The sequence below is a fragment of the Nycticebus coucang genome, chromosome 8 (assembly GCF_027406575.1).
Source record: "Nycticebus coucang isolate mNycCou1 chromosome 8, mNycCou1.pri, whole genome shotgun sequence".
Taxonomy (NCBI): domain Eukaryota; kingdom Metazoa; phylum Chordata; class Mammalia; order Primates; family Lorisidae; genus Nycticebus; species Nycticebus coucang.
This window is the reverse complement of record NC_069787.1, coordinates 24,484,561-24,498,414: the sequence shown is the minus strand read 5'-3', so window position 1 is coordinate 24,498,414 and position 13,854 is coordinate 24,484,561. Positions and strand designations below refer to the sequence as shown.

Here is a 13,854-nt window from a genome sequence, read left to right as displayed (position 1 = left end):
TTGGATTCCTAAGTTCGCCCACTTTGGTTCAACCTTGAAGCTTTTCTCTGCTGCCAGGTTTATGGATTTGGAAGTAGTACATGTTGGATGTTCTTGACAGGAAATCAGTGGGCATTGGATTGTGTATCATCAGGAAATGGACAGATTCCTCCGTTGTTGGGATGAACTATAGAAAATATGACACCTCATCTGATAGAGGATAGCTTCTTCAAGTGGGAAGTGTGTCCTTAAACTACTCAAGTCCTGCTTTGGGCCTGGTATAATGGGATTTGGTGTTAGGTCAATGATAACTTGCATCAAGAAATTTTTTGCAGTTGAGTAGGCTTTGGGGGCTTTTAATTCTGCTTAAATGTTGAGAATTTGGAGATAAATAACAGTTTTATCATTCTGCCTTCATTTTGGATCAAAACTTTTTTTACCGTTATGCATGCAGTGCAATGGAAGGGTATTGTGCATTTAGGAATGCACACAATTTCCTGCTTTCAACCTGGATGGGTGGCTAAAATTAAGTCACTTGTTTGGAATTGAGAATAACAGTTTCTCATGTAAATTTATTTTTATTTTTATTTTTTTTTTTAGAGAGAGTCTCACTTTGTCACTCTCGGTAGAGTGCTATGGCGTCACAGCTCACAGGACCTCCAGCTCTTGGGCTTAGGCGATTCTCTTGCCTCAGCCTCCTGAGTAGCTGGGACAGGTGCCCGCCACAACGCCCAGCTATTGCTTGTTGCAGTTTGGCCGAGGCTGGGCTTGAACCCGCCACCCTAGGTATATGGGGCTATATGGGGCCAGAGCCCTACGAGCCACAGGTGCTGCCCCCTGTCAGTTATTTAAAATGTAGCTAACTTTCAGGCCATTATATAAGAAGTTGTTTAGGCCAGGTGTGGTGGTTCATGCTCATAATCCTAGCAGTCTGGGAGGGGAGGCAGGCAGATGGCTTGAGCTGGGGAGTTTGAGACCAGCCTGAGCAAGTGTTGAGACTTGTCTCTTTAAGAATAGCCAAGTGGGGCAGCGCCTGTGGCTCAAGGAGTAGGGCGCCGGTCCCATATGCTGGAGGTGGCGGGTTCAAACCCAGCCCCTGCCAAAAACCAAAAAAAAAAGAATAGCCAAGTGTTCAGGTAGACACTTGTAATCCCAGCTACTTGGGAGACTGAGGCAAGAGAATCACTTGAGCCCAAGAGTTTGAGGTTGCTGGGAACTATGACACCACAGCACTCTAGCGAGGCAACAAAATAAGATTCTTGTCTCAAAAAAAAAGAGAAAAAGTTGTTCAGTCTCCAATGTGGGTGTAGTATAGTTTAAGTGTAGCAGTTGTGATGTTTCTATTGAAAAAATGTCGGCCAGTTTGTGGGTTTGTCAAAGAATGCGTCTCCTATAGTGACAGTGAGAGGATTTGGCAGGTGGAAGTGTGTCAGGGAGGATCCAGCAGCTCGCCAAAGAAGTTTTTTAAAAGTCAGGGATTTAACTTTACTAAATACGGCTCAATATTTGCTGATTGAAAGTGCAGGAGAATTTACAGTCTTATCATGATGCTTCATTCTTATATTCAGAATTACAAGTGTATCCAGACGTAGGAAGTGGGGATAAAGTACATATATATATGTATTTTTTTTATTTTTAATTTTTATTTTATTTGATTTATACAGTCTCAAGCTGCCATGGTAGAGTGCTATGGCTTACAGCTCGCAGCAACCTTAGAACAGCAACCTCAGACTCTTGGGCTTAAGCGATTTTCTTGCCTCAGCCGCCCAAGTAGCTGGGACTACAGGTGCCCCCCCACAACGCCCGGCTATATTTTGGTTGTAGTTATCGTTGTTTAGCAGGCTCAGGCTGGACTTGAACCCGCAAGCCTCAGTGTATGTGGCTGGCGCCATATTCACTGAGCTATGGGCACCAAGCCGGGGATAAATATATTTACAGTATATTTCGTAAGTATTTTTTTTCTTTGCAGTTTTTGGCTGGGGCTGGGTTTGAATCCGCCACCTCCGGTATGGGGCCACTGCCCTACTCAATACCTGGAATGGCAGCCACAGGCACCGTCCTTTCATAAGTTTTTTCTAAAGAATAATAGAGCACAGGAAGAATTCTAGGTGTTTGTGTATTTATTTTGAATTTCATGGTAATTATGGTTATTCAATTTCATCTATGCCAACAAATGGAGGTCTGAAGAGGTACCCACAACATACAGATGCAGGGACCATGCAAGCACTGGTTTCTAGTTAGGTGGCAACTTTTATGAGTTGCTGTATATTTTGAGGGGCCAACAGAGTAGACTTGGTTTGATTTTGATCTTCAAGGATTTCAGTCACCAGAAAAACAATAAACAATTTGAGTTTTTAGCTAAAGGTGGCATGTGACTTGAGATGCACAGGAGAGTCATGTTAGTGCAGTTGTGGCCATCTGAGAAGGCTTCTTGGGTGAGGTGGGGCTCAGCTTGGCCTTAGAGGGAGCAGGACAGTTGGGGAGGTAGTGTGGTGTAATGGGCAGAGAGGCACAGGAGTTGGAATGAGATGGGTTAAGTCACAGCTTCGACATCCCCAGCTGAGGCATCTAGTTACGTAAGGCACAGTATTTCTTTGAGTCTTAGTTTCTCCTTTTATAAAATGCAGGTAATATCTACTTTATAGGATTGTTGGGAGAATTAAGTAAGTATGGATATAAAGCTAGATCTAGTCCAGAACTTGATTTTTTTTTTTTTTTTAAGGAAGGAGAGACCTAGAGGGACGAGAGGAAAAAATACTCATGAAGGGTTTTATTGCTATCAAAGTCAGGTTTCAGTGTCCTCATCATGCCAGGACAATACCAGCAAGCCCCAGTTGGAGGCTCACTTTATCCTTAATATGTCATGCATTACTTCATTCAACCTTCCTATCAACCGCAAGGGGGTTAATATTCTCATTTTGTGGATATTTGAGGTAAAGAAAGGCAACTTGCCCCTGGACCCTTGGAAAGAAGGTAATGTGAAAGTCCGGGCCTCGGACTCCAGAGCCCAGTATGCGTAGGAGCTGCCTAGTCTTGGAAGGCTTGCAGAATTAGGGTGTGGTGGCGCTGAGGAGTGGACAGTGGAGACGAAGCTATTCCAGGTACCAAAATTCTCAGCACCACTTCGACTTGCTCATCGAAACGCCTCCATATCATCCACGGCACACCCCAGCTCATGGTTTCACACTCCGTGTGCTTCATCATCTGGCTTCACCTAATCTTTCTAAATGGATTGCCCATGTTTTTCCAACTAGGCATTTTGAATATCTGTTTTTTAAATTTATTTTTAAAGTTAGATAATATACACCTGGCAACAATTCAAATAGAACAAAAGGATGTATACCAGACTGTTTCTGTCTCCCCACCCTTCCTTTCTCTGCCTCACCCTGTAGGCAGGTGCTCTTACCAGAGGACAAAGTGCTCTGCAGCAAGGATCTTGGAACCAGATTCCCTGGATTTGAACCTCAGCCCTGGCTCTGTGATTTCTATATAACTGTAACATACCTCAAAGGGCTGTTAGGAGAATTAGCCATTAGAAAAGTGACAGCTAGTAAGCTGTAAACACAGATGAGTTCAAAACACGGCAATTACAGAGATGTGCTGTATCTTTCCAGAGAGAATGGTATACTCTTCCAAGCGCGATTGCAGCCATTGCTCCCTCTCTGTGGCTCCCTTTCCATACTGAATTCATGTGCACCCATTGAGATAAACTTGGTCTTTTTTTCTTATTAAATAGATTTTTTGTGATGACTTGCTGATCAGTATCTAGAAAGCAGCTCCCGTCATTTTAACAGCTGCAGACTCTTCTAGTGTATGGATGAACCACCATTTATTTATTTAACCAGGCCCCCTTTAAGTGACCTTATGGTAGTGCCCTGTTTCCCCGAAAATAAGACATCCTCCGAAAATAAGACCTACTCACAGGAAAGATAAGACGTCCCCTGAAAATAAGACCTAGCGCATTTTTGGGAGCACACCTTAATATAAGACACTGTCTTATTTTCTGGGAAACAGGGTATTTCGACTTGCCATTATTTGCTCAATTCAAGCAAGGGTATACCATTATCTCCGGAAAGATACAAGATATTTCTGTAAAATGCCACTTTTGGAACTCCTCTGTTTTTAGGGCTTCCTAGCTGCCAGGCACTTCTAATAGCTAATCCTCCTAACAGCCCTATGAGGTAGGTACCTCAACCTCTGTCTTGGAGATGTACAGAAATCACACAGCAAAGAAATGCCAGACCTGGGATTCAAACCCAGGGAATCTGGCTCCAAGATCCTTGAACATTGTGCCCACTGGTAAAAGCAGTTGCCTGCAGAGTGAGGACTAGAGGTATTGAGATATTTAATATCACCCCCCTGGCTCATTGCCCATAGCTCAGTGGTTAGGGCGCTAGCCACATACACTGGGGCTGGCAGGTTCGAACCTGGCATAGGTCTGCTAGACAACGACAACTGCAACAAAAAAATAGCCAGGCATTGTGGCAGGCGCCTGTCGTACTAGCTACTTGGGAGGCTGAGGCAAAAGACTCACTTAAGTCCCAAGAAGTTGAGGTTGCTGTGAGCTGCAGCACCACGGCACTCTATCGAGAGCAACATAGACTGTCTCAAAAAATAATAATAAAATTTAAAAAATCACCCCCATAAAAAGCAAGCCAATAAAGTGATCATTAAAGAATTATTAGGTAGTGCAGCACCTGTGGCTCAGTGGGTAGGGCGCTGGCCCCATATACCAAGAGTGGCGGATTTGAACCTGGCCCCTGCCAAACTGCAACAAAAAAATAGCCAGGTGTTGTGGCGGGCGCCTGTAGTCCCAGCTACTCAGGAGGCTGAGGGCAGGAGAATTGCCTAAACCCAGGAGCTGGAGGTTGCTGTGAGCTGTGACTCTAAGACACTCTACCGAGGGCCATAAAGTGAGACTCTGTCTCTAAAAAAAAAAAAAAAATTATTAAGTAATGTGTGAAATAGGCACCCTTGCCCCTAGGGATACACAGTGGAGGTGAAGATGAGGCATTATCTGGGAGGCAAACCATATACTATATTCCAAGCCATCTAAGATAGTAAGGCACATCATCATTTTATGTAAAGTAGGAAAATAAGCCACCCACTGATGTAGGACATATACCTTGGTGATATTCCTTCACAACGCAGGGACCAGTCACAACTGTCTCTCCTGACTTGACCGTTTTTATTTCCACTGAGAAATTTTGCTGTTTTCCCATTGTTTGCATTGCTTTGGCTTGTGATGGGTTATTCTGCAATAAAACAATATAGCTTCATCTGTTTGTAGGTATTTTCCTTTCTTAGGCTCTGCAAAACTCTTAGTTGTTTAGCAAGAAAGTACAGAATTTCAGTCATCATACAATGATAAATATCTTACCAATGTCAAATTTACTCCTTGTGCTTTGTTCCCTGGACTTTTAGAAGGACCTGCTAACTTTTTGGCACAATATGGAATTCTAGGGTAATCCTTCTAAAGACGTATTCAGTGAGGATTAATTTCAACATGCATCAGCAGAGCACACATCTCGGTTGGAGTGACAACAGCGGGAATGCACAGCAAAGAACAACTTTGCATGTGCTGCTATAGTGGCAGTGGCCACAGGGACAGAGATGTGTCCAGATTTCCAGGATGATTAAACCAGCATTCCGAAGTCAAACATCTCAGAAAGAGCCATCAATCAGCCCAGGCAGTGATCACATTTGTTCATCCACGAATATTTATGAAGGGACTACTTAGGAGTCTGGCCCTGGGGATGGAGCAGTTTAAATAAAGACAAACAAGGAAAAATACATGTAAGATGATGGTTAGGGCTGTGGATCTAAATGAAATAGGAGAGAAGGGAGGAGTCTGGGGGAGAGTAGTTCCATTTCAAATTCAGTGTCTCTGAAATGAATTTATGTTGAGTGTGGTGGCTGTCCCTTGCAGAGTGACTCAGTTCTCTCTAAGGCAGCGACTGTTAATCGGAGACAGCACTTACATCTTGAATTGTGTGTAATTCTTTGATCTCTCTTTGTCATACTCATGCACGTTCTTTCTGTTTTAGAGACAGAGGTTCACTCTGTCACCCAGGCTGCAATGAAGTGTTGTAATCCTAGCTCCCTGCAACCTTGAACTCCTGGCCTAGAGTAACCATCCAGTCTTTTCCTTCCAAAATGCTGGGATTATTTATAGGCATGAGCCGTTGTGCCCAGCCTCATGCACTTTGAATTAATAACTAGATTTGGCTTCTTCATAATGTAACTTAATTGTTTTCCATTCTACCAAAGCAGGAATTCAGAGATACTTTTTTTTTTTTTTTTTTTGAAACAGTCTCCCTATGTCGCCCTTGGTAGAGTGCTGTGTTGTCACAGCTCACGGCAACCTCAAACTCTTGGGCTTAAGTGATTCTCTTGCCTTAGCTTCCCAAGTAGCTTGGGCTACAGGCACCCACCACAGTGCTGGACTATTTTTTTGTTGTTGCAGTTGCACTGGCCATATACACGGAGGCTGGCGAGTTCAAACCCAGCCCAGGCCAGCTAAAATCAACTTGATTTTTTGCCCTACCCACTGAGCTACAGGTGTGGCCTCAGAGATACATTAAAAAAAAAAGAAAATGTAGAAATCAGCAGTGCCTGTAGCTCAGTATGTAGGGCACCCTCCACATACACTGAGGCTGGCAGGCCAGCTAAAACAACAATGACAATCACAACAAAAAATAGCCAGGTGTTGTGGTGGGCCCCTATAGTCCCGGCCACCTGGGAGGCTGAAGCAAGAGAATCACTTAAGCCCTAGAGTTTGAGGTTGCTGTGAGCTGTGAGGCCACGACATTCTACTGAGGGGGACATAATGAGACTTTGTCTCAAAAAAAAAAGTAGAAATACACATATTTATGAGCATGTTATCACATTCTTTACATATCTCCAACCCTTACCCCGACCTGGATGTTCATATGCACCTGGAACATTGCTCAATGTTTGTTAAATTAACAAGATAAATCATTCTTTGTTTTTAGTCTTAGGGCCAGCTACTCAGGAGGCTGGGGCAGGAGGATTGCTGGAGCCCAGGAGTTTCAGGCTATAGTCCCTGCAGTGATTGTGCCTAGGAATAACCACTACACTCTGGCCTAGGCAACGGTGTAAGAGCCCATCTCTTAAAGAAAAGAAAAGAAAAGATATATATATAGTTCTATTTCCTTTTGTTACACTACACAAAAGTAGCAGTAGCGGACTAACACGTTGTCCACCTTGCTTTGTTCCCTTAACACACCCTGCTGCTCACTGCACTCTCACTGTGGGTGCTGCTGCTTCATACAGTGGATGTATTCTTCACTTGTTTTCAATCTTTGGCCATCTACAGTAAAGCTGTAGTGAATACGCTTGTAAATATGTTACTTGATATGCGCACAGCAGCATCTGTAGGCTGGATTCCCAGAAGTGAGATCCTGTCCAATGGTAAGTGCATCAGTCTTCTGGGTGGTCCTGTCAAGTTCTCCTCAGGGGTTATGTTATTCTGTTCTCCACCAGCTGTGTGTAATGGTACCTGTTCCCCACGGGCTCACCAACAATGTTGTCATTTTCACCGATTTAAGGGATACTCGTATTGTGTGGTCTCTCAGTTTTGTTCTTTACCCATTTTCCAATTGGGTTTTTGTTTTTTTCTTTACAGTTTCTAGAAAATTTTAGACTTTTCTTTTTCTTTTTAAAATAGGTCTCCCGGCTTGGCGCCTGTAGCTCAAGCTGCTAAAGCGCCAGCCACATACACCAGAGCTGGTGGGTTTGAATCTCAGCCCAGGCCTGCCAAACAACAGTGACAACCACAACCAAAAAATAGCCCAGCGTTGTGGCGGGCGCCTGTAGTTCCAGCTACTCAGGAGGCTGAGGCAAGAGAATCGCTTAAGCCCAGGAGTTGGAGGTTGCTGTGAGCTGTGATGCTACAGCACTCTACCAGGGCGAGAGCTTGAGGCTCTGTCTAAATAAATAAATAAATAAAATAGGTCTCCCTCTGTTGCACAGGCTAGAGTGAAGTAGCATCGTCATAGCTCACTTCTGTGATGCATCAAGTGACCCCGCATGATGCTCACTTGATCCTCCTGCCCCACCTACCTGGGTAATTGGGACTACAGCCACCACACCTGGGTAATTTTTCAATGGTTGTGGATGTTGATTTATTTTTAGAATGGATTCTCCCATTTTAAATTATATGATTTTACTTCTTACATTTAATATTCAGTCTGCTTAGAGTTCTTTTCATCCTAACGTGTAGGATGAGGTTTGGATTTCAGTTTGTCTTTCTTTTACCTGATACAATTTATTAAGAACCTTGTCTTGGATTGGGCACCTGTAGCTCAGTGAGCAGAGCGCCAGCCATATGCACCCAAGCCAGTGGGTTAGAACCCGGCCTAGGCCCGCTAAACAACAATGACAAATGCAACCAAAAAACTGCCGGGCATTGTGGCGGGTGCCTGTAGTCCCAGCTACTCAGGAGGCTGAGGCAAGAGAATCACTTAAGCCCAAGAGTTTGAGGTTGCTGTGAGCTGTGACACCACAGCACTCTACCGAGGGTGACACAGTGAGAATCTGTCTCAAAAAAAAATGGAATTTAAATGTCAGCATCTATAGTAAAGTTTTACTGGAACACAGCCACACCTATCCTTTAATGTATTATCTAAAGCTGCTTTGTTGCTAGGGGGACAGCAGAGTTGAAGAGCTGTGATCATGTGGCCCACAAAGCTATAAACAGTTTGACCCTTGACAAAAAAAGTTTGCTGATCGTGTTCTAAGTAGTGGTTGCTTTAATGTATACCTATGTCCTCCAAATTCATAGTCACTTGAGACTAACTTGGTCCTACCCAGCCACAGTTAGGGGAAAAGTAGCCGAAGAACAGTCTCAGAGGGCTGCTGCCAATAATCAAAACACCTGGCGTTTCTCCAGTGGAGAATAGCCTAGAATACCACTGACAAGAGATTTAAAGTCTGTTTTCTCTTTCAATTTGTGGGTTTTTTTTTTTTTTTTTTGAGACAGAGCCTTAAGCTGTCGCCCTGAGTAGAGTGCTGTGGCATCACAGCTCACAGCAACCTCCAACTCCTGGGCTCAAGTGATTCTCCTGCCTCCGCCTCCCAAGTAGCTGGGACTACAGACGCCTGCCGCAACACCCGGCTATTTTTTGGTTGCAGCCATCATTGTTGTTTGGCGGGCCTGGGCTGGATTTGAACCCATCAGCTCAGGTTTATGTGGCTGGCACCTTAGCCGCTTAAGCCATAGGTGCTGAGCCTTTGTTTTATTTTTTGAGACAGAGTCTCCCTTTGTCCCCTGTGGTACAGTGCTGTGGTGTCATAGCTCACAGCAAACTCAAACTCTTGGGCTTAAGTGATGCTCTTGCTTCAGCCTCCCAAGTAGCTGGGACTACAAGTGCCCACCACAACACCTGGCTATTTTTAGAGATGGGGTCTCACTTTGGCTGGTCTTGAACTCCTGAGCTCAGGCAGTCCACCCACCTTGGCCTTGCAGAGTGCTGGGATTACAGGTGTGAGCCACCATGCCTGGCTGTGTTCTTTCTTTGAATGGGATTGTTTCTTGTGAGAGGCACAGAATCTTTGGGGGAAAGGATTCAAATTGCCTAGTCATGTGATCTACTTAGAGGTGTCCATCCTGAAGACATCTCCTTCCTCTCCACTGTGACCCCCTACCTCTTATTCACGAGTGGGACCCTCAGGTCCCAACCTGCTTTCTGTTGATTAATCATGATCTGGAACTGAGACAATGGGGCGAGTGTGGTCTAGTAATGCACATCTCCATTTATGACAACTCATAAATGTGTGCACTATGATTCCACTAAAATTGGCCGGGCGCAATGGCTCACACCTGTAATCCTAACACTCTGGGAGGCCAAGGCAGGTGGATTGCTCGAGCTTACAGGTTGGAGACCAGTCTGAGCCAAAAGTGAGACCTCATCTCTACTAAAAATAGAAACAAACTGAGGCAAGAGGATTGCTTGAGCCCAAGAGTTGGAGGTTGCTGTGAGCTATGATGATGCCATGGCATTCTATCCAAGGTAACAGCTTGAGGCTCTGTCTCAAAAAAAAAAAATCCACTAAATTTGTTCCATGGTTATTTGTATGAACAAATCTGAAAAAGTTTATTTTTCTGCATTAAGTCTCTAAAGGCCATAGGCTCTGTAATGTTGGAGCTGAAGTATCTCACTAAGAACATACAGCATTCATTCCGCAACACCATTCCCAGTACTGCCGTGGTGCCAACAGGTGCTGAAATTTTCACTGAGAACTTCATGAAAACTAAGAACGATTGGGAAATTTTTCGTATCACGGAATTGATGTGATGTGTAGGATACATCATTACTCTGAGATCGCCTTTGCGCCTTTGGCAGTATTAAAACACCCTTTCTCCTAAGAAATGATGGGGCCAGTAGATCGGAGCTGGTGGTGCTATGGTAGTGTCTTTAGCTGGTAAAAATAAAACATTGAAAGGGCCCCTTGATAGACTATTGATTGATACTCCAAAGCCATTGTTAGTAAATTTGCCCTTGTCTACCTTTACTATAAGGCTGGAAAGGTGACCTAGCCACCCTGTCCCCATTGGAGCAGCCAGGTGATAGAGCTCTGGCCCAGAGGTGAAAGGCAGAGCCCCCAGGCTGAGGTTTCCTTGCCGGGAGGAAGTTCTGTGCTCCTTGCCTCTTTGCCCTTTGTACTTCTTGTCCCTCCCTTGACCTCTTCTTCCCACAGGAAACTCAGACCCAGGCAGGTCTTACAGTGAACAGCCGCTCTTTACCTACGAGGAGGTCTACAAGAGGATGAAACAGGAAGCTTGGCAGAGCAAAAGCCAGAAATGTGCTGGTTAATAAAATCTAAGCTCCTTATGTAGTTCATGGGCATGATGATGGGGTGTTCACACTCATGTGTGAGAGGGACCTCTCTCAAGACATTACCTGTCTTACAGAAAAAGGAAAAAAAAATCCCAAGACAAATCCTGGCAAGTTGAGTCATGGATTTGGCATGGAGCCTTTTACAAACCACATGCCTTGGACACATTATCTTGTGGTCAATAGAAACCTGAAAGTAGAATTTGTGAATATGATTTTCCAGTGAATTCTTGAGGTATCTGTTATTTTTTCTTAAACTCCTGTCCTTCTGATGGACAGAGGCTCATTTAAAGCAGGAGGTGGGTTTTTTTGAGTCTCTGTCTGCCACCCTCCAACCCCCGCACGGGACACCTCACAGGCTTTGCGTGTTCTGTGAAACCCAGCTCATTCGAAGGCTTTGTGAAGATGCTTTTATTGCAGCCATTGATTTGATGCTGATGTCAACAAAGTCTAAAAGGACGTTCTTAACTACACCTCCATTCTGTGGTCACAATGTCTGAATCAAACAGCAATGATTGAGGTGTATTGAAAGCTTTCCTGGCATCTCTTGAGGACTTTTGAAAGGGATCATAATCCTTAGCAATACAGAGGCATTTCTTTTAAAATTGACACTAAAGAGTGGTATTCCTCAAGTTGTACAGCCTGGGAATGTGAAATAAACAATCATGAGTATAGCCATTTCGGTATTTATCATGTGTCAGGTGATTTAGATTTAGTTTCCTAATCCTCACACCCCCAGAAACGGGTACTATTATCTCCATTGTAGAGACAAAAAAAAAAAAAGGTGTTGGCTCTGAGTTTTGCACCATCGCCACCGGGTCCCCCAATTTTCCCTCTGCTTTACTTGAGAGCAGAAGCACGGCCTCATGGTGCCCTCTTGTGGCTATATGTTTAGTTGCAAGATGACGGTGGAGTTTTTCTTTAAAAAAAAAAAGAGAGAGAGAAAAGGAAAAAAGGTCCCACATATGTTTTTAGTCAGCAACACGTTTTGAGATGTGACAGTCCTGTCAAAACAATATAATTCAACAAACTTCAAAGTAACCACAACAGAAGATATGTAGACACATTTTGGAGCACTGTCACAGAGCCTTACAACAAAATGTGCCAAAAACATTCGGAAACACAGGCAGTAAGATCTGAAAGGGAAGCAGGGTAAGTCACATTCAGGTGTGTGAGAATTAAAGCAGGCATCCAGAACAAAGCCAGCTGAGAGACAGAGACAGAGCATTAAAGCAAAGGCAGAATAGAATTTCAATTTCCCGGTGCTGGAAGCTCAGATGGCCGCCTTGTGTGTGAAGAGTGCAAATCCTGCCATGCTTTCCTTTCCATGTGTGCCTCTATGTAGACAGCGTCCCTCTCGTCATGGAGCTTACGTTTGAGAGACCGGAAACAGCAATAAACACAGAATTGAAGAGAAAAGATACTTTCAGAAGGCAAAATGGTCATGTGTGTAGCCATATTGGTACTTACCACGCAGAAAAGTGAAACCATCCTGAGATGGCAGTAGACAGAAATTGAGAGCATTGGGAGAGGGAGAGAAAAAGTCTCAGTGAAGGAAGTGAACTCTGGACACACATTTTAGAAAAGATTTATTTACTTATGTATTTAGTTTTGAGACAGAGCCTCAAGTCGTTGCCCTGGGTAGAGTGCTATCGCATCACAGCTCACAGCAACCTCCAACTCCTGGGCTTAAGTGATCTCTTGCCTCAGCCCCCCAAGTAGCTGGGACTAAGGCATCTGCCACAACACCCGACTATTTTTTGGTTGTAGTTGTCATTGTTGTTTGGCAGGGCTGAGCTGGATTCAAACCTGCCAGCTTTGGTGTATGTGTCTGGAGCCTTAGCTGGTTGAGCTATAGGCGCTGAGCTGAAAAAATTTATTATTAAAAAAAATTTTTTAAGGCCAGGCACAGTGGCTGATGCATGTAATCAAGACATCTGTAATCCTAGCACTCTGGGAGGCCGAGGCAGGTGGATTGCCTGAGCTCACAAGTTCGAGACCAGCCTGAGCCAGAGTAAGACCTTGTCTCTAAAAAAATAAAATAAAATAGCTGGGTATTGTGGTGGGCACCTGTAGTCCCAGCAACTTGGGAGGGTGAGACAAAAGAATCACGCAAGCCCAAGAGTTTGAAGTTGCTGTGAGCTGTGATGCCACAATTCTCTACTGTGGGTGAGAAAGTGAGACTCAGTCTCAAAACAAAAAAAAAAAAAAAAAAAATTGAGACAGAGTCTCAAGCTGTTGCCCTGGGTAGAGTTACATAGCATCATAGCTTATAGCAACTACCAAATCTTGGGCTTACGTAATCCTCTTGCCTCAGCTTAACTTCTCCTCGCCTCCCCTCCCCTCCCCTCCCCTCCTCTCCTCTCCTCTCCTTCTCTCCCATCCTCTCCCTCTCCTCTCCTCTCCCTTCCTCTCCTCTCTCTTCCTCTCCTCTCCTCTACTTTCCTCTCCTCTCCTCTCCTCTCTCTTCCTCTCCTCTCCTCTGCTCTACTCTCCTCTCCCTTCCTCTCCTTTTCTCTCTCTTCCTCTCCTCTCCTCTCCCTTCTCTCCCTTCCTCTACACTCCTCTCCCTTCTCTCCCTTCTCCTCTCCTCTCCTCTGCTCTCCTCTCCCTTCCTCTCCTCTTCCTTCCTCTCCTCTCCTCTTCCTTCCTCTCCTCTCCCTTCCTCTCCTCTCCTCTCCTCTCTCTTCCTCTCCTCTCCTCTCCCTTCTCCTCTCCTCTCCTCTCTTCTCCCTTCCTCTCCTCTCCCTTCCTCTCCTCTCCTCTACCTTCCTCTCCTCTCCTCTCCCTTCCTCTCCTCTCCTCTCCTCTACCTTCCTCTCCTCTCCTCTCTCTTCCTCTCCTCTCCCTTCCTCTCCTCTCCTCTCCCTTCCTCTCCTCTCCTCTCCTCTACCTTCCTCTCCTCTCCTCTCTCTTCCTCTCCTCTCCCTTCCTCTTCTCTCCTCTCCCTTCCTCTCCTCTCCTCTCCCTTCCTCTCCTCTCCTCTCTTCTCCCTTCCTCTCCTCTCCTCTCCTCT

General features: G+C 44.8%; 1 pseudogene; it reads left to right on the top strand.

Annotated features, from left to right (window-relative positions):
- The first annotated feature begins 10,828 nt into the window (after window positions 1-10,828).
- LOC128593083 (uncharacterized) lies at window positions 10,829-10,914 on the top strand (annotated as a pseudogene).
- The last annotated feature ends 2,940 nt before the right edge of the window (window positions 10,915-13,854 follow it).